This window comes from Nilaparvata lugens, chromosome 5, assembly GCF_014356525.2.
Source record: "Nilaparvata lugens isolate BPH chromosome 5, ASM1435652v1, whole genome shotgun sequence".
Lineage (NCBI taxonomy): Eukaryota > Metazoa > Arthropoda > Insecta > Hemiptera > Delphacidae > Nilaparvata > Nilaparvata lugens.
In genome coordinates, this window is record NC_052508.1 from 38,373 (window position 1) to 59,733 (window position 21,361).

Below are 21,361 nucleotides of genomic sequence, written 5' to 3' on the forward strand. Positions count from 1 at the left end.
AGATAAGTCATCGCCTGATATTACTACGAAGAGGGATAGAAAAGAGTGATAGGTTTCAGAAATAAATTGTCAATGGTCTTGTTAAGAATAGCCCATTTGTGGGGATCCATCAGAACAATAACCAACCATTGTTTGAAAACCCAGACAGCTCTGCTTAGTACAGTCCGTCCAAGAAGTATACCTTTTGGAAGTGTCAGAGATTCGATGTGTCTGACTGTCATGTCTGTACGAATGTAAAAGTGTCCGGTTTTGGCGCCTAACGCACACGCCAATTCGAGACTCTTTCAAAACAGTCTTTCCCTGTCGCTGGCGTACGGTGTCGATGGATGAGATAGTCGCTGTCCACTCCTGTGAGGTTCTGGGTGTGTCAGAGGACTAAGGTGGCGCGTTCCCGAAAACTAGCTATCAAGAGAACGATATCTTACTGAAGACTGGAGATCATAACTATGTGAGAGAAGAAGTTCTGAGAGTGAATAGGAACATTTACTTTGGTCAGTTCCAATCCAAAACTGCGTTTCTAGAAAGAGGAAGGAACCAGTAGAATTGGCAACATCGGAGTGATCCGAAGACAATGCATCTATTGTATTGGTCACCCTCGAATTTCCTACGTCATGGTGTGTATGAATGTACCCCGTATAGCCGGAATTTGAGTGAGCCCATTTCGACAGATAAATTCCTATGAGAAAAAATTTGAAATTTAATTTTTTTTGTTATAGGGGTATTCATTTATATTTATCGAATATACATATCAAATTTCAGCTTGATTGGAGCACTGGTTCAGGTTGAGCCCGTTTAGTGCAGAAAGTGTATGCCTCCTCGTTTGAACCCTCTTACAAGCACTGGTGTGTGTGTGTGTGTGTGTGTGTGTGTGTGTGTGTGTGGTGTGTGTGTGTGTGTGTGTGTGTGTGTGTGTGTGTGTGTGTGTGTGTGTGTGTGTGTGTGTGTGTGTGTGTGTGTGTGTGTGTGTGTGTGTGTGTGTGTGTGTGTGTGTGTGTGTGTGTGTGTGTGTGTGTGTGTGTGTGTGTGTATGAGTGTATGTGCGTCTGTGTACACGATATCTCATTTCCCAATTAATAGAATGATTTGAAATTTGGAACTTAAGGTCCTTACAATATAAGGATCCGACACGAACAAATTCGATCTAATGCAGATGGCGGCTAAAATGGCGAAAATGTTGTCAAAAACAGGGTTTTTTACGATTTTTTCGAAAACGGCTCCAACGACTTTGATCAAATTTATACCTAAAGTAGTCATTGATAATCTCTATCAACTGCCACAAGTCACATATCTGCAAAAATTCCAGGAGCTCCGCCCCATCTATGCAAAGTTTGATTTTAGATTTCCAATTATCAGGCTTCATATACAATTTAAACAAAAAAATCCAAGTGGAAAAAATTGAGCATGAAAATCTCTACAATTTAAGTTCAATAACATTTTCACCTGAAATTTAAAATAAGCTCGAAATACGAGAAAATATTATTATTTCAATTGCAAATCATTCACTATGAAGAGATAGCAGACTTCGTGTGTCTCCAGCGTTATTGCCCTGTCACCAGCTGGCTTTGATCTTTGAATAGTAGACTTGAGATGCGCGTGTACACTAGCGTTAGGTGATAAATTTTCATAACAGCAAGGAAAGTTGTGTGAGTGCACCACACCAGATTTTTACATATATATTATTTTATCAAGGAACTGTTTGTTTTATTGAGAAAATGAATAGAACTATTATTGTAGTCCATTATTAACCAATTGAATGACATATGATAGAACTATTACCGATCAATGGTTACAGAGATAATTGATTTCCGGTTTACTGTCTACTATCGCGAAGAGAGTCAGCCGCGCCGCACCGCGTCGGCTGTTTCCCCTTCCACGGCGTCAAATAGGATCGCAAATACATGACAATATAGATCAATGGATTTGCAATGAAATGGCTAAATTAACTATTTGGCTCATTTTTCTTTAAAATCACTTACTTCGGAGTTAATCAAAGGAAACAAAAAAAAACAAATCGCAAACCCCCTAAATCTTTTCATATATATTATTTTATCAAAAAAACTGTTAGTTCTATTGAAAAAATTAAAAGAACTAATATTGTTGTCCATGACGTAACGAATCGAATGACATATGATAGAACCCTTTCCGATCAATGGTTACAGAGATAATTGATTTTCCGTGATTACCTGCATTTTTAATGTTTTAGGTGGCTGGGGGGCAGAGCTCCAGGGGGATTTCTTGGGACTTTTGGGAGAATGACCGTCTGGGAGGGTTCTATCGATGGTGAGAAATTCAGCTTTTATTTAATTTTCGGATCGAAATTGCTTTTTTGGACCTTCATTGACTGGACTGGGCTAATATGTTTGGCAATAAACTCCTCTGGTTGCAATTCATTGGCAATCAGATAATATTATTATAATTACCGTACTCAACTATTTCAGTATGTAGCCTAAAATCATGTATATGAGATAAAAAATTAAAGCATCATTTTTTCTATTCTTTCAGCTTACACTCTGACTCTTCATTGAAAACTGATTCCATTAAATTGAATTTTCAAACAATGTATTAAATGATATATAATTATGGATTATATGAGTTGCATTATTTATTTATATATGAAATTTACAATGAAGTCAGCTTCTTTATCAGCTAACATGTACGTGAGATACTGGAACTAAAGTTATGTCAGCTACTAATATGGAGGTATGTCAGCTACTAGAGGCTGTCAAAAATGGGGGTGTCAGTTATTGGTGAAATTATTGTGTAATTATAAATAATATTGATATGAAATAATATATTATGAAATTATTTCTATTTTGACATATCATTGAAAAACGCTGAAAATATTAGTTTTTTAATTATTTCAATTTCATTCAAAAGTTAATTTGATATCAAGCTTGATTCTGTTCACTAAGGTGTCAGCTATACCCTGGTTCCTTTACCAATCAATGTTAACTGGAAGAGTCTATTAGGCCCACTTCGGTGGCAGAGTTTATTTTTTATTGATTTTAGCATGAAATTTATTTAATTTTGATGAATAGTATGATTATGATTAAGATGAGTAGATTTAATTATATGATATTATTATTATATCATGAGACTCGAATTATTTGACAAATTACCAATCTAATGTAATATTCAGTTCTGCTCAGGCAGCCGATGAGAGCGGAGGTCTGTTTGCGATAAGATAGGCACGCTGAAGCCGGCCGGCCAGTAAATTTCGTTTAACCTAAAAGTGATTCGAGTCGTGTTATAATGGAGTGTTATAAGTGCAAAATGAACATTGATGAGGAAAAGGACAGTTTCGTATGTACGGTTTGTCAATCTGCATTTCATTATACTTGTGTAGGTCTTGGTACACGGAGCACAAAATGGAAGTGTGCAAAGTGTACAACAAACGCCTCATCTACCGGCAAGTCAGAAGTTCAAGATACGAGTAACGCCACAATATTGAAGGCCATATACGATCTACGAGCATAGAATAATGAGAAGTGGAAGGAAAACAACAACAGGTGGAATGAAAACAAGTCAATGTGGGAGACAATGAAATCCCAACTTTCGGATATTACAGTAAAGTGCAATAGTGCGAGTGCAAGAGTTGATGATCTCGAGATAAAGTTTGCTGCAGTGAAAGATGAATCTGACAAGACTAAAATCGAAGTGAGAGATCTCCATCAACATACTCGAAAAAACAATATCATTTTAACTGGTGTACCCTTCACTAAAAATGAAAATATGTTGAATATTCTGCAGGCTGTAGCCCGTGCATTGAATTGAATTGAATTGAATTTATTGCCAAAATTACAAATACATATTTGTACAATATTAATTACAAGAGTATACAATACAAATAGACATTGATTTTAACTTGAGTACAACAATATTATCAATGTAATATTTGGCACTGCCAACATAAGAAACCTTGTGTGTTGGCAGTGAGTTGCAGTTCACTTATTCTGCTTCAAGTACTTTATAATTATACAATTCAAATTTTATAATGTTAAAGAAAGTATTACAATAATTTACAAAAATCGCAAAAGCTTGGAAAAAACAAAACTTAAGAATACTACTTATTATTATATGATAAAGTGATATCCAATTAATTATTGTGACGTCTTAAGGCCATCATGACAGTTAATCTTTCAAAAAGATGAAATAAATACAATAAAACTAATCTCCTGCAAGATACGTGGGACAATTACATACCTGAAAACCTGAAGCCGAAACACGATCGTTCACAGTTTCCAGTAACTTTGCAACTGAACTTTTTCCATGCAGATATCTCAGCTGCCCATAGGTTGGGAAGTAGTAAAAATAGTCCTAGACCACCGTCTATCTTAGTTAACTTCACTTCTCGCTTTGTAAAGTCGTCGTGGTTGGAAGCTAGGAGGCAGAAAGGAAGTCTCACCGCTAATGAACTCGTAATACGTTCCCTGATTCCGTAATCTACCTCAATGAACATTTAACACCTGAGACTAAAGCTATTTTCAATGCAGCCATGGCAATGAAAAAAGACGGGAAATTGTCATCAGTATGGACGTCTGATTGTAAAGTCATTGTGAGGATTTCGAAGGAGCAGCGACCGTTTCGAGTGCGCGACCTCGAGGGCGCGAGGGCAAGCGGGCTGCGGTCGCCAACCCTCCAAACCCCAACCCACCACCGCCATCGTCCACCAGTCAGTCATGAAGTGTGCATGTGTCTCTGCCAGCCTATTATTAGTATGTCCCTCCAATATATATATATATATGAGTAAGAAATACTAAGTCATTTATTCTTGAAATAAAAACGGAGACCGTTCAAGTGATTTTAATTTCAAGACGACTTTATTATTATTTTTTTTTAATTCATATCGTTCTGTAACCTACATGAACTACTGGTTAATGTGTTTAATGGTTGAACTTTATATTTATGATTTTACTTTATTTCCTTTAAGATTCATAGATATAAGCCTGGAAAAATCGTGAATGAGTACTAGTTAGTTACCTATAATTGCAAACTAAAGTAGGTCTATACTGTTCTGCTTATGCTGCAACACTCACTTATGGAAAATATACGTCCACTATTAGTAGGGTAAAATTATACTTATCATTAACTGAAACTGAATAATAAACTGTCATAAATAAATAAACTAATCATGTCAAGAATAATATATAAAATGTGAGGAATACTGAGTATGGGCTAAAATTAAATAGGAATATTATATTTAGAAAATATGAATACAACTGCAGTATATCTCATTATTTTTTCTTCTGCATATATACAATAGTTGACTAAATGATAATGGCATCTTCATTTCATTAATACAGGAAAATACAGTACCGTACTGACTTTATAACCAGTAGGCTATTTGAGTTCTTACTTGTAAGACAATGAAAATAGTGTAGAATTAACAGAAACAGAATAAAAATATAAGAATACAAAGAACATTGACAACTAACAGAGTAATCAAGTGATACTGAACTAGATGTTTGCTCTCACCCATTTATAATTTCATTTTTCAGTTTTTTGTGAAAGGACTGGCAATAAAATGAATTGGTATTTTATTTGCAAATAATTCCATAAAATACTAAAGCTGTTATTTATTGACTGTCAATATGAAAAATGATCTATTATATAAGTTGATCACTGTTGGGCATAAATTGTGTGGGCACAATCAACTACAATAATATGACTCAACTTTCGTGCCAGTGAGAGACAACACTTTTTAGGCTTTTTTAATGTAACCTAAACTTGTGAGATAAATAGTACAAGTACCTAATAAATATTACCAGTACAGTACATAAAATTTGTAGATAAACTCTTCATGTATATATAATTATTATTATTTTTGAAGGGATGGATCTAAGGATCCAAAGGTTCAAAGAAGCCCACACATCAACCAAAGCATATTGTGCTCCCAAGTAGTATGTTAGTTAGGCAAACCAATACCTGTGTCCTTTACAAGAACCAGGAGTTTTTCCCTATGCTAACTACACATTCATCACCTGGTTGCTTGTCCCAATCCAGTGTGATATGCTAGGCAGTCTCTTCAGACTGATTGGTCCTCGTGACCAATCCTCGTGAGTTCCACTCCTGGCCTTCTTTGATGAAGGTCCTTCCACTAAGGAAGGGGTCATCAAGTTGTCTCTAGGATGCCTGGCTACCCTTGACTCAGCCTCTTGACCCACATTTGTGCCTGGAGTTTCACCCATCTCTGGTCTCTTGTTTTTTTTTCTTTTTGCCCCTTTCGAAACTCTGCAGGGTCAAAAGCCTCACCTCTCCCAAGAAGTTTTGCCTGGATGGCCGCCCTTCTTTGAACAGTGGTGAGTTTTGGTCTCTCCACCCACAAACTCGTGACCTACGTGAGTTCCACTCCTGGCCTCTTTGTAGGACCTTCCGCTGAAGGAGGGATCACTAAATTGCCTCTAGGGCACCTGGTCCTCGACTCAGCCTCTTGACCTACATTTGTGCCTAGAGTTCCACCCATCTCTGGTATCTTGGGTTTTTCTCTTTGCCCCTCCGAAACTGCCCTGATGGTGCAGATCCTGTGGGTTTGAAGGCAATGCAACTTCTGGAGTTGCCTTGGGGTTTGGTTTGTTCATGTGGTTCCCACGAAAAGCTAAGGGTCTGTCAATCCAGACAGAGCCCGTATGTCCAGGCAAGGCCAAATACTGCAGGAGGGCGCCTGGTATCCTGCAGGCACCGTTAGAGACACCATATAAAAGTATCACCTATCAGCACGGTCTACATAACACCATGGATTCGCCTAAGAGGGAGTAAGAATATGGCCAAGGAAGGCCAACATATAGAAAAAAAATAAAGAATGGCACAAAGCTAAGTTAATGGAAAAAGTGCCATTCTAGAAATGAAAAGTTCCAAAGCATACTAAGAAGGAGAAGAAGGGTTTTGGAAGAAGGGCTTTGGACAGGGGTCCCTTTTAGTCGCCTCCTACGACTAGCAGGGATACTGTTGGTGAATTCTGGTTATCAATACATTCTCGAGTAGGATGTTCGACTCAAAGCTCCCCAACCCATAGGGGCTTCATGTATATGAGTCTACCGTATTCATCTACTCAAATAGAATGGAATTGAATATTACGAAAAATCACCAATACAGGGATATAGTACTATATAAACTCATTTAACAATGTTTCATAGCTATAATATTCCAGCAGTGGGTTGACTGAGATTTCTTATAGTTCTTTCAATGTTTGATACATTGGGAGTCTATTGTAATTTTCACATCAGATTTATTATAAATATTTCAATATTAAAAACTATTTATTTCATTATTTTAATTTATTCCATTACAATTGATTTTACATAACATAATTGTATGACAATTCGAATTCAAATTTTCAAATTCAAATTCTTTTATTCCTCATCCAAAAAACAATACAACAAATATAAATAAATTCTGTCACCCACACTATCAGAAAAATGTTTACAATACAATAAGGTTACTTACAAAGCATAAAAATAATAATAATAATAAAGCATAATAACATGACAACTTTCTATTCTACTATTAATGTTTATTATTCTTCTAATAGTGCAAGCTGACAGGCCGTACTTAAAGGAATTAATCCTTGCATGGACCTAAGGTCTGTGAGCAAGGATGAGCTCCCATCAGTCAGCCTGACGAGAATGGAATTTGATTATTAATTTACATATAAATTCATTAATTTATATTGGAAAAGGATGTTGACGTATCCTAAGATATTGAGAGGAGGACAGGGAAACTCGAAATGAGAAACAAAGCACAAACCCCAACGATGTTGGATTTCAATTAGAAAAAAAACTGTAGAGCTATTATAGGAATGATACCTTAATTGAAATTCTAATAAATAATTATGAATTGAATGAGGAGCAAAATTCACCTTAAGTCTGATGCAAGACACTAAACTCATAAAAAGATTATGAAAAAAAACTATCTGTAGGATGAGTCTATAAGTTCCTCTGATTCATCCAGACCGAGGACTGATAATAACCAGTGTGTGTTCTTTTTGAATATGTCAATAGACAAAGATTCAAATAAGTTCAAGTTGGCAAATCTACTGGAAATGTTCCTATAAAAATTTTGTGAAATATATGAAGGGTTGGTAGTTGAGTAAGTTCTGTGCAAATAAGTGGATGAGACAGTTGTATTCTGTGAGTAACGGGTGTTATAAGAGTGTGAGACTACTGAAAAGATTGAGTTTTGATGTTTGTACATGTGAATAAGAAGAACTTTCATGAAAATTTGTCTTACTGTAAGAATAGATGTTTCATTAAATAATAAATCTGACGGATGAAATCTTGATTTCTTGAAGGCTACCTTTATGACTTCTCTCTGTACCACAGCAATGGGTTCGAGAACAGTTTTATAAGCTCCCCCCCAAGCAATGATGCCGAAAGCCAGTATTGATTGTATATAAGCATAATAGGCCATCTTAATCTCATTTGGATTGAGAATATCACTCAACTTCCGAAAAGCATAAATTAGCCGACGAATTCTGCATTTCAAGTAGGTGATGTGTTCTGACCATCTCATACGTCTGTCAAAAACAATACCTAGATATTTGTATGAGTTTACTCTTTCTATACGCTCACAGTTACATACATTGTTTGGCCGATCATCACAGTTATGTATTTTGATGTCTTCAAGGTTGTAGTCAGTAATGGGGCGCAGAGATATTGGCATAAACTTTGTTTTTGTTACATTCAGAGAAAGGGTGTTCTGGTCAAGCCACTTTTTCACCTGTGCAAGATCATGTGTTGCTTTATCTTTACTTCCTCCCAAGAAGCACCTCTCAGAAAAATCAGGGTATCGTCGGCAAATAGCAAAATCTTTCCATTCAGGGCAAGTCTCGAAATATTTTTAATGTAGACGAGGAAGAGCAGGGGACCCAGAGTACTGCCCTGGATCACCCCGTAATCCATGTCAGCTTCATCACCAACTATACCCGCTATGGAAACAGATTGCCTCCTGTTTGAAAGAAAACTATTGAACCAAGACAAGGATGTACCTTGGATGCCTATGTATTCTAACTTTTTTAAGAGCTTTCTCCTATCTATAGAATCAAAAGCTTTTTTCAAGTCTAAGAAGATCATCATGGATGTTTGGCTAGAAGATATAGAATTGTTAATCTCTACATTGATATCAAATAGGGCATCAGTTATTGATTTATCTTGCCTAAACCCATACTGAGATTTACTAAGAATATTGTTTGCTAGAAGATAGCTCATCAGTTGTTCTTTCACAATTTTTTCTAATATTTTAGAGAAAACACTCAAAAGGGATATAGAACGGTAGTTATTCATATCATTACATGCTCCAGATTTGAATAGAGGTATCACTTTAGCTAATTTGAAAGGATCAGGGAATACACCACATGACAGACTAAGATTAATGATATGAAGAAGGGGTTTTGATAATAGATGAATATTATATTTAAGAGAGGATGCAGAGAAATTATCATAGCCAGGGGCAGAACCTCCTCTTAAGCCGGACACATGTCGCAAGATAACTTGCTCCGTGACAGGCTTCAAGACAAAGTTAGTATGACTTCTGTATAAATAGTCATCTATTAAAGGTTCATCACCTGAAACAATAGTATTAGCCAACCTCCTGCCTAACACTGGGGAAGAAATTGTTGAATTCATTGGATACATCCTTATAGGAGTTCAAGGAGAGGTTCTGTGTACTCGTATTTAGAAATTTTTGTAGGGGGAACTGTTCTTTATTCTTTGTACAGCCTGCTATCTCGTTGATGGTATTCCAAAAAAGTTTTGGATTGCCATAGTTTGCATCAATTGTGATCAGTAATAATCTCTTTTTGTCTGTTTAATAGGTTACTCAATAGGTTTCTGTGAGTGCGGTATTGATTTCTTAGAACATCATTGAAAGGCTGTCTTTTGATTAGTTTGCTCAATTATCCCTAGTTCGAATAGCTGCAACAAGACCAGACGTGATCCACGGCTTGAGTTTTTAGATTTGGATGTATACCGGTAATTAAATTTTTTTGACTTCTCTGTACATATTCTAAATTGGAACAAAATAATTGAGCGCAGGTGTTAGTATCCTGACAGGCAAAGAAGGGTTGCCAGTCGACACTTGCTAAATTATTACTGAGAAGAGATTTTGAAATGTAGGTATTACTAGTGGTATTAGCTTCATGTCCTGACTGAATATTTGGCTGCATAGGGGAAGTGATAGTTACGGTGATACTATAATGATCGGTTACACTGGTATGGAGAACAGCTGAATTTACAGCCGACATATCACAATGCCTCAGGAACGCTTGGTCCAGACATGCTCCACCAATTCCTGACACTCTCGTTGGCTTATCGATACATTGGATAAGACCGGCTCCTGACAAACTGTTAAGATATTGATCAGTGACAACATCATTTTTGAGTAAATCTATATTTATGTTGCCTATCAAGATGCATCCTCTATTCGTGGAATATTCCTGTAATATGTATCCAGTTCAGTAATAAAATAACCAATACTGCTATCGAACGTTCTATACAACCCCGCCAGCAAGTTATGATTTACCCCGCAATAATTAAAATCAAGACTTAACTCATAAACATCTCCAAGAGTAACCTCCCTTGCAGCCGCTGATATTCGCTCATTTACATAAATCAATACACCATCGTTCTGGTTGCGATAGGTGCTTGTATTAAAGAATTGAAACCAGCAAGATCAACAACACCGTCACACTTGGGCAACCAACATTCTGAAAAAACTATTATATTCAATTTGGGAAAAACAGAATCTAAATAAATTAAGTAGTCATCAAAATTTTCTTATAGCTCCTTATATTACAATGTAAGATTTTCAGGCTTTCTAGACCGGAACAGTTGATAAATTGGGAATATTCAGTAAAATCATCAAGGCTCACACATTCGTTAACCACAGTCGAGAATCCCATGCCATCCCTCATCATCAAATCTATTGTTTATAATAATTGTAGTGAGCCAAAAACCAAGGCATCTAGCCGAAACCGGCCAACCAAAAAGCTTACAATACTCATAATGGTTTCAAGTAGCAGTTGAAAATTTAGTTCAGTGATAAACAACATAAAAGAATACGTGAGAATGTGTATGGAAGTTATGTGAAGAAAAAATTAAATTTATTTTATGAATGTGAAAGATAATGTAAAAGTATAGAATAACAAGAACTAAGACGCTCAATAGTGATTAATGACTAATCTTCATCAATTATATTGACAATATCACAACCTCATCATTAATATCATTGATTTATTATTATTATAACCATTAAACTATTACTGTTCATCAATTATAATTCAGACCTTTATTTTTTAAACAGTGATTTATTTAAAAATAATTCATATTTATTTAGGCTATCAGAATCGAGTGGGCTATAAGATTATTATAAATATTATAATAATATAAGATTAAAAATTAAGGAAATAAAATGAGAGAACAAGTTACCTATGTGATAAGAATGTTGACAAATGTTTATTAAAGAAAATTCGAAACTACTGTATTCAATTTCCAATATTGCTCATGATTATAATATATTCATTTAAGTTCATAGTAATTTGTCCAAACAGTTTTGTGAGTTCGACTAGCTGTAGTGATTCATATTATTGGCGATAAAAATTATGTGTTTCTATTATAACTATATTTATAGAGAGATCTATTTTTATTGGTAAAGTGGGTAGTAAGGAAAATAGTGGAATTGTGAGAGTAATAATCGAATATCATGCTTCCTTCAAAGATAAAACAAGATAAGATCGTGACTGAAACATTTTCTACGAAAATGAGCAATTTCTGTCTATATGTTTAGATGTTTATATTTCACTAGATCTCGAAAATGGCTCTAACAATTCTCACAAAATTCAGAACATAGTAGTTTTATAATATAAAGTGTAATATTACATTCTTTCTCAATTAAAATCGAATCTTCAATTCGATATCAATAAAACTTGATAGCAAATATCGGTGTAATTGATATGTGAACTTAACATTTTACCGGGAATTTATCAGATACACTTGTGTTGAACATCCTACTGTAACACAGTTCTATTTCTGAATTAACAGATAATTCTAATCAACATTAAGGGTAAATAAATTTAAAATAACTTTCAAAATAAAGTTTTATTGAGTATAATAGATGAAATTTGTAGAGTTGTACTCTTTATTAGTGAGGTTGGCAAAATTGATGGAGTGTCTAGGCTTCACCCGAAAGGCTTCATTTCTCTCTCATGAAAAAATGGCTGCTGGCTTGTAGAAGTGCTTTTAGTTACGGTATCTTAATTTTTTTCTATAAAATTGAAATTTGGAATGTTTTAATTGAGATCTGAATAATTTTATTGTTTTCTGAGTTTTGTGTTGAATGTGTTGTGTAATTTTGAAAGCCTGTAGCCAAATATATAAGCTCAATATGAGTAGATAAGTATTTTAGCTTGTGAGAATCTTCCATTTAAGTATCAAATGGTTTTGTTCAGTAAATATTTGTTGTAAATTGTCCAAGTATTATGAAAATTATAATTTGATTTGCTCTGACCTGGACTTTTCATTCATAGTCATTAAATCCGTTCATGATTTATCAAGATATTAGAAAAAATTGGAACCAATGACTTTTCTTAGGTGATAGGTGAATGCTATCCAACCTATTAGGATAAATTGGTATTCAAATGTTACCCCTGTGGTGGGACCGAATTACAAAATAAATATGTCCCAAATGGTATGCCCTGGTGTGGGACCCAAACTACAAAATATATCCCTGGTTATAAAAAAAATTGCTTAGTTGCCTGTAAAGTTGGTATACGGGCGAAAGTTTTACGTGACGACTTTGAGTGGTAAAATAATTTTAATGTGAATATTCATTCCTATAGTAGGAAGAAGGATAAAATAATAGTAACAATTTAAAACATTTATTTATACAAAGAATTATATTTAAAACATTAATTTATATAAAGAATCTCGCACTGAATTTCATATTAACAAAATTTTATTTTTACCTTCACACATCCTCAAGAAAATCACTCTGTCTCTCTCGCTCTTAGGCGGGCTAACTGTGCTCGATTCGATTTTTTACATGGCAAGTCGTGCTCATTTTTTCAAGTTAAACAAATTATTATTGGCTGAGAAACGATTTATACTACTTTTGTGATTGAAAACTACCACAAAATTGTGATTACTACAACATAACCTATTCACTTATACCTATTATACTTACACTTATACCTATTCACTTATACTTATTCACATAACCCAATCACTAAGTAGTGGCGCAGTTGCAGGAGATTGCTCCGTTTCACTCTCTCTCCAGGTGAATGCCTTCGGGTTGCTTTGCTGCTGCAAGCGTTGCTCGCCACTGCTCCTATTCGTGCTCTTTCCAGACGACCGTGAACCAAAACGAACGCTCTCACTCGCTCTCATTGTGAGCGCATAACGTGGGAATGTAACGCAGTTTCTTGAAGTGTCACCCGGCAAACCAATTTATAAGACGTTGTCACGTCAAAAAAAAATTATTAGTAGGATAGAATATCTTGATAGATTGTGAATGGGAGATGCTGCTGAGTGGGGAATCGGTTCGAGAGAGTTCAGTTTCTAATGAGTAAATATTTTTCATGCAGTAGCAAGATGGAGAAAAATAAAAATAATGAAATTTTATCCAGTGAAAATATTCAAAACGTAGATAAAGAATCTCAAGATTTAGACCTAACCTTAACCAATGACTCAAACAATAGTGTGCTGTAAGTGGAAACGTTTCAAATGTAACAATTCAAGAGGAAGTAGTGGGAATATCAAATGAAACAAGTATTGTAGGAGCTAAAAATGATCTGAATCTTATAGCGTTTTTAACACAAAAGTTTGATAGACAAGATGCTAGGTTTGATGAGATGAAGCTCCGACCATTAATAGAATGTTAGACCATTATATTAAAGGTCGAAGAGATGAAGCAAGAATATGCTAGCATTAGACTAGAGCAGGTTAGTACAAAGCAATAAATAAAAGAGATTCATGATACATTAAGTAAAAATCACAAAGAAATGGGTCATATAAAGCAGAAAACTAATGATGTTGGAATATCAATGTTAGATGTAGAAAAATCAATGCAAAACAAAATCATTCAAGTTTCTGATAGGGTCGATGAAGTTGTTCAAAGTGTAAATAAAAATGAGATCATAATTGAGCAACAAAATATGATACAAAATGCTATTAATGTAAAAATGATGAAAGTATTAAGCATGTTGAAAAAGAGGTTGTGGATTTAAACGAAAAAGTGGACAGGGAAATCAAGGTATTGTCCTCTTTGAAAATAGACTGTCAGGAAAATACAACTGCTATAACTGAGGTTAGGAAAAACATAAATAAAATAAACATGTCCACAAAACCGATTTGTAATCATACTGGTAGCAATAGTAATTTTGATAGGTTTGAGTTTCAAATGCAAATTGACAAAAATAATCCAATGCTTTTTTTAGCAAACTTGACTGAGTAAAACAATTTTCATGAATCAACTGGTCATGGAGCTTATGATGAATCATTAATTGTCACATCTTGTTTTTAAGTATATCGAATATCCTGTAGAAAATAAGTTTGAACTTGAAGAAGAAGGTATCAGAAACAAACGAATACTGTACAGAATAAAGAATAGAGGTGTCATCAGAAGATTCAAACAGAACATGTATAATAAACCCAAGTATAAGTTCAAGGTTGATGATTTAGTTTTAATTCAAAATTACATTTTGTCAAGCAAGCTGAAGAAGTTTTCTGCCAAGCTGTGTCCTAAATATCATGGACCTTACATAGTAAGAGATGATCTCAATAAAGGGTGTTTCAAACTTGAAGAGATAAGTACAGGTAAAATTATGAGAGTCAATCAATATATGATGAAGAAATACCATCAGAAAGCACATAATGATTAGGAATCCTGTGTTATGCCAGGATTCAGAATAGCATAATCACTATGCAGTGTATGGTAAGAGTCCATAATTGTGTCTTTTTTCTTTCCTGTAGTCTATTTTCTTGACCCTTAATCTTTTCAAATTTCGATTCTTTCCTGTCTTTGTGTAGTATTCAGTAAATTTCTTCTATTCTGCATATCTTAACCAATCTTGTCCATAGTCATTTAAATTTGTATTCTTCTGAGATAATATTAGAAGTTGAAATTGTAGCTTATTTCTCAATCTTTAATTGTTGATTAAACTTAACTTTTCTAAAAATCTATCTATTGTAGTGTAAATAATTGTGTGCTTGCGGTATATTTTTCATCCTGTATCACTTATGTGAGGTGTATCAATTTTGAGTGTGTTGTTTTATGGAATTTATTTACCCATTTTTCCTTTTTCTCTTATTTGTATTTTTAAGGGAACTTATTTACCCATTATCCATCTTGATTTTCTTTATATTGTTGAAATGGTTTGTAGTTATCATACAGTCTTCAAATTCATAAACTATTTAAAAAATAAATGGTTCAATTTAGAAAATGTTGAAATTTAATCTGATGTATAACTTCTTTTGTTATAATAATAAAAACTTCAAATTTTGAAAGTATTAATGAATTGTGCCGCCATAAATATGAAATGTTCAAGATAAAAAAAATTATTTGAATAATAATGATTTTATTGAATGTAAAACTTTTGTCATATTATTAATTGAAATGAGTTGAAGTTTGAATCTCTTCTGAATTTTAATATTAAATTAATGTCTTTTTCCCAAATTTTAAAACTTTTTTCTTTATAAACTTTGATATGATTATATTATTGTTTGAAATGGATGCTGGAGTGTATGTAGAAATTTTAGTGAGGTTTAATGATTAGTATTTTTGCTGGTATATGATTGTTTTTGAGATGGAAAACCATTATTGCCTAAAGAAGAAATGACCAAAAGGTTATGACTTAGAGAGGCAGTAATGAGATAATATTTTATGTGTTGTTTACTTATGTTGATTGCCATAGATGCAAATAATTACTTATGAATATTGATTGCCATTGAAGCGAAATATTATTGATGTTTTGAATGATTTCTTGTTTAATGATTAGTAGTAAAGTTTTGTTATGAAATGTAGTTTGTGTTTAGAACATTGGAAAGTCGAAATAAACTATAGTATCCAATAAACGATGGTTGATAATATTAAATATATTGCTTTTTATAAATTATTTGGACAAAATCTAAATGAAAATTATATAAATTTGTCTACATAAATAACTTTGAAATCCTGAATGATAAATCATAAATGTGAAATACTATATTTGAAATGTTATATTGAATGATAATGAAATGCAGATATTATATTGTATTATGGAATGATTTTTAGTGGAAGACCAATTGTATGAATATATTGTATGAAATAAAATTATTTTGTTGTGATGATCTGATGTTTTTTGCAATTTTGATAATGATACAGAGTATTGTGACATTTATGTAACATGTATTTGATTATGTTCAAAATTTTTAAGAATGGATTGAATTTTATTATTTGAACAGTGAATAAATGGAAATGAAATTATCAAATACTTTATTAAAATTTTTGTAATTGATGTCTCTATTGAATTTAAAGAAATTTCACAACTTATGTATTGCTGACTGTATAATAAGATGTTAACAATAAATTCCATTTTTATACTGATTACATACTTGTAAATAACTTTTATGTGCATTAGATTGAATTGGTAGCCTAATCAATTTTTTCTTCTTAGTTTATAAGCATATTAAAATAACAGGTACAACATGGAAGTTAACTTCAAAATGATTATCACATGAATCTCGAAATCTACAACACAAGTGAATGCCATGGAGAGTGTTAAGAACATTTGGGTGATTTTCGAACTGGTGTGACTCATTAATGGATTGCCAACGCCAATGCTATGCCAATGCCTACACCAATGTCAACGCCAATGCCTATGCCAATGTCAACGCCAATGACTACACCTATTGCTGACTACTGTAATATTACATTTTTTCTCAATTAAAATTGAATCTTCAATTCAATATTCAAAATATTAATAAAACTTGATAGCAAATATCGGTGTAATCGATATACAGACTAAACTTTTTACAGGGAATTTATCATATATACTAGTGTTGAACATTCCACTGAATCACTGTAACAAAGCTATATTTCTGAATAAACAGATAATTCTAAACAATATGAAGGTAAATGAAATTTAAAATACCTTTGAAAATAAGTTTTATTGAGTATAATAAATTAAATTTGTAAAGTGTTTTCTTTATTAGTGAGGTTGGCATTGATGATGTTTTTAAGGTGTGTCTTTTAAGAAAGCAAGTCATTTTTGCTCTCAGGAAAAATGGCTGCTGGCTGAAATAGAATCGTTTTTGTCCTGTTGAAAATTTTCTGTTTATGTGAATTTAAAATGTTTATTTGAGGTCTGAATAGTTTTATCATTTTCTAAATGTGTGTTGTATGTATCGTGTGATTTTGAAGTTTGTAGCCGAACAAATGAATTCAATATGAAGAGATGAGTATTTTAGCTTGTAAGATTCTATGTTTAAGTGTCAAATGGTTTTGTTCAGTAAATTTTTGTTGTAAATGCCCAAGTATTATGAAAATTATAATTTAATTTTGCTCTGAACTGGATTTCTTATTCATAAGCATTAGATTCATTTATATATATCAAGATATAAGCTTATTAGGAGCCGATGACTTTCCTTAAGTGATAGGTGAATGCTATCCAACCTATTAGGATAAATTGGTAGCATGTCAAATGGTACGCCCTGGTGTGGGCCCCAAACTACAAAAATATACCTGTTATAGAAAAAATTATTAGTAGGATAGAATATCTTGATAGATTGTGAATGGGAGATGCTGCTGAGTGGGGAATCAGTTCGAGAGAGTTCAGGTTCTAATGAGTAAATATTTTACATAGTAGCAAGATGGAGAACAATAAAAATAATGAAATTTTATCCAGGGAACATTCAGAATGTAGATGAAGAATCTCAAGATTTAGACCTAACCTAACAATGACTCAAACAATAGTGTAGCTGTAAGTTAAAATGTTTCAATTTAACAATTCAAGAGGAAGTAGTAGAAATATCAAATGAAACCAATGGAAGGAGCTAAAAATGATCTAAGTCTGTTGTATTATGTAGATGGCAGTGGCCACTGGAAAGAATTGGAAGGTGTAAGGTTATTTTTAAAAAGATTTAATGTTGATTATGTTGTAATGTAAATGTATGGAGTTTCAATAAATGAAATAGAAGAAGGCAATGACTTTATTTTAAAACATGGCGATTAGGAAAATAATTTGACCCAAAACCTTATGACGTTTACCAATGCCAAAATTAACTGTTTTTCACTTTGTCAAATTATTTCCTAATCGCCATGTTTTAAATAAAGTCATTGCCTTCTTCTATTTCATTTATTGAAACTCCATACATTTACATTACAACATAATCAACATTAAATCTTTTAAACATAACCTTAACCTTTCCAATTCTTTCCAGTGGCCACTGCCATCTACATAATACAACAGACTTAGATCATTTTTAGCTCCTTCCATACTGGTTTCATTTGATATTTCTACTACTTCCTCTTGAATTGTTAAATTTGAAACATTTTAACTTACAGCTACACTATTGTTTGAGTCATTGTTTAAGGTTAGGTCTAAATCTTGAGATTCTTCATCTACATTCTGAATGTTCCCCCTGGATAAATTTCATTATTTTTATTGTTCTCCATCGCTACTATGTAAAAAATATTTACTCATTAGAACCTGAACTCTCTCGAACTGATTCCCCACTCAGCAGCATCTCCCATTCACAATCTATCAAGATATTCTATCCTACTAATAATTTTTTCTATAACAGGTATATTTTTGTAGTTTGGGGCCCACACCAGGGCGTACCATTTGACATGCTACCAATTTATCCTAATAGGTTGGATAGCATTCACCTATCACTTAAGGAAAGTCATCGGCTCCTAATAAGCTTATATCTTGATATATATAAATGAATCTAATGCTTATGAATAAGAAATCCAGTTCAGAGCAAAATTAAATTATAATTTTCATAATACTTGGGCATTTACAACAAAAATTTACTGAACAAAACCATTTGACACTTAAACATAGAATCTTACAAGCTAAAATACTCATCTCTTCATATTGAATTCATTTGTTCGGCTACAAACTTCAAAATCACACGATACATACAACACACATTTAGAAAATGATAAAACTATTCAGACCTCAAATAAACATTTTAAATTCACATAAACAGAAAATTTTCAACAGGACAAAAACGATTCTATTTCAGCCAGCAGCCATTTTTCCTGAGAGCAAAAATGACTTGCTTTCTTAAAGACACACCTTAAAACATCATCAATGCCAACCTCACTAATAAAGAAAACACTTTACAAATTTAATTTATTATACTCAATAAAACTTATTTTCAAAGGTATTTTAAATTTCATTTACCTTCATATTGTTTACAAATATCTGTTGGAAATGAAAATATAATGTTTAAGCTAGACACTGGGAGTGAGGTAAATGTGTTGCCAACAAATAGTATTAGTTCAGATAATCTTGCTAAGGTTGTGCCGACCAGTATAACTTTAGAATCTTATGGGGGGTTTAAAGTTAAACCTATTGGCTGCATAAAATTGCAATGTACTGTGAAAAATATGAGTAGGATTTTAAATTTTGTAGTGGTAGATATTGATGCTAAACCTATGTTGGGTTTGCATGCGTGTTTAGAGCTTGAATTGATAATCAGAAAAGTCTGTCAAATCACAACTAAAAACTTGGAACAAGAAAGTTTTGTGACAAATAATAATTAGCCAATGTCAATCAAAGTAAATAATATGTATAACATTGATATTGAATACATCCCATTTAAATATAAATGTCCCAACTTTTCATGTATACTATACATATTCTTGATATGTATAATATATATATTTCTTGATACATATATATACATATTTCTTGATACGTATACTATATGTATTTCTTGATACGTATGCTTGATACGTATTTCTTGATACATATATATATATTTCTTGATATGTATATTTTATGTATTGAATAATACGTCAAATATACATATTGTCCAATACATAAATTTGATGTATTGAGTGATATGTCTATTTCTTGTATTGAAAACTAAATCTAATTTATGTATTGAATAATACGTAATATGTCACACTATTTCATCTATTATATGTATTTCATACAAATATCTCATTTAATTGAGGTACCTCATTTATACATGTTGCCTAATACATCTAATTATTGACAAACACATTAATTTATTCATGTATTATTTGTGTGATACATTCATTTCAGTAGTGTAGATTTGAGAGTTCTGCACAAGACCAATAGGAGATGAGGGGCATGGCCTAAGCAGCAGGTGCACAACCTGCTTGGGCCAGCATCAGCAAAAACTTTATTTAAGCTTAGGCATGAAATTGACTGATGTACATAGAGTAATCGCTTTTCAACAGTCATACTGGCTTAAACCGTTTATTGATTTGAATGCACAACTTAGGAAGGAGGCTAAAAATTCATTTGAACGTCAGCTCTTTAAATTTTTGAGTAATTCACTGTACGGCAAGATGCTTGAAAGTTCTAGGGAACGAATAGATTTTAAGCTAATTACTTGTCAGAAATCATTGGAAAGATTGATTGCAAAACCAAGTTGTAAACAATGGATTGTGTATGACAAAGACATTGTTGGTGTACAAATGTGTGAAACAGAAATAAGATTAGATCGTCCAATTTATGCTGGTTTTTCTATTCTTGATTTGAGTAAATTTACAATATTCAATTTCCACTACAACATTTTCTTGAAAATGTTTGATCCAAGCTGTGTTAAATTATGCATGAGCAATACAGACTCGTTGCTATATCATATCAAATCAGACGATATCTATGCAGTTATCAAACAAAATCTCCAACATTTTGATACAAGTGCTTACCCCACCACTCATTGTTGTTATAGCCAATTAAATCGTGGTGTACCTGGTATATTTAAAGATAGACTTTCTAATTTTCAAATAACTGCTTTTTCGGGTTTATGGGCGAAATTTTACAGTTTTGAATATATTTTAAGCAGCAGCAGCAGCAGCAGCATAAATAGTAGTAGTAGTAAGGATTTAGCAAGTAGTAGTTGTAGTAAGGATTTAGCAAGTAGTTCTTCTAAAATAATGAGTAAACATACAGCTAAGAGTATAGCAAGAACGGTTATAGATAATAAACTGAGGTTTGATATGTATATGAAATGTCTGACAGATAGATCAATACAACGCGAATGCTTTTCACAATTACGTAGTTATTCCCATGATATTTATCAGATAAGATGTGCAAAAATTGCATTATCACCATTTGATACAAAGAGATATATTGAATCAAATGGAATAGAAACAAAAGCATGGGGTCATTATTCAATAGAAGAGAGAA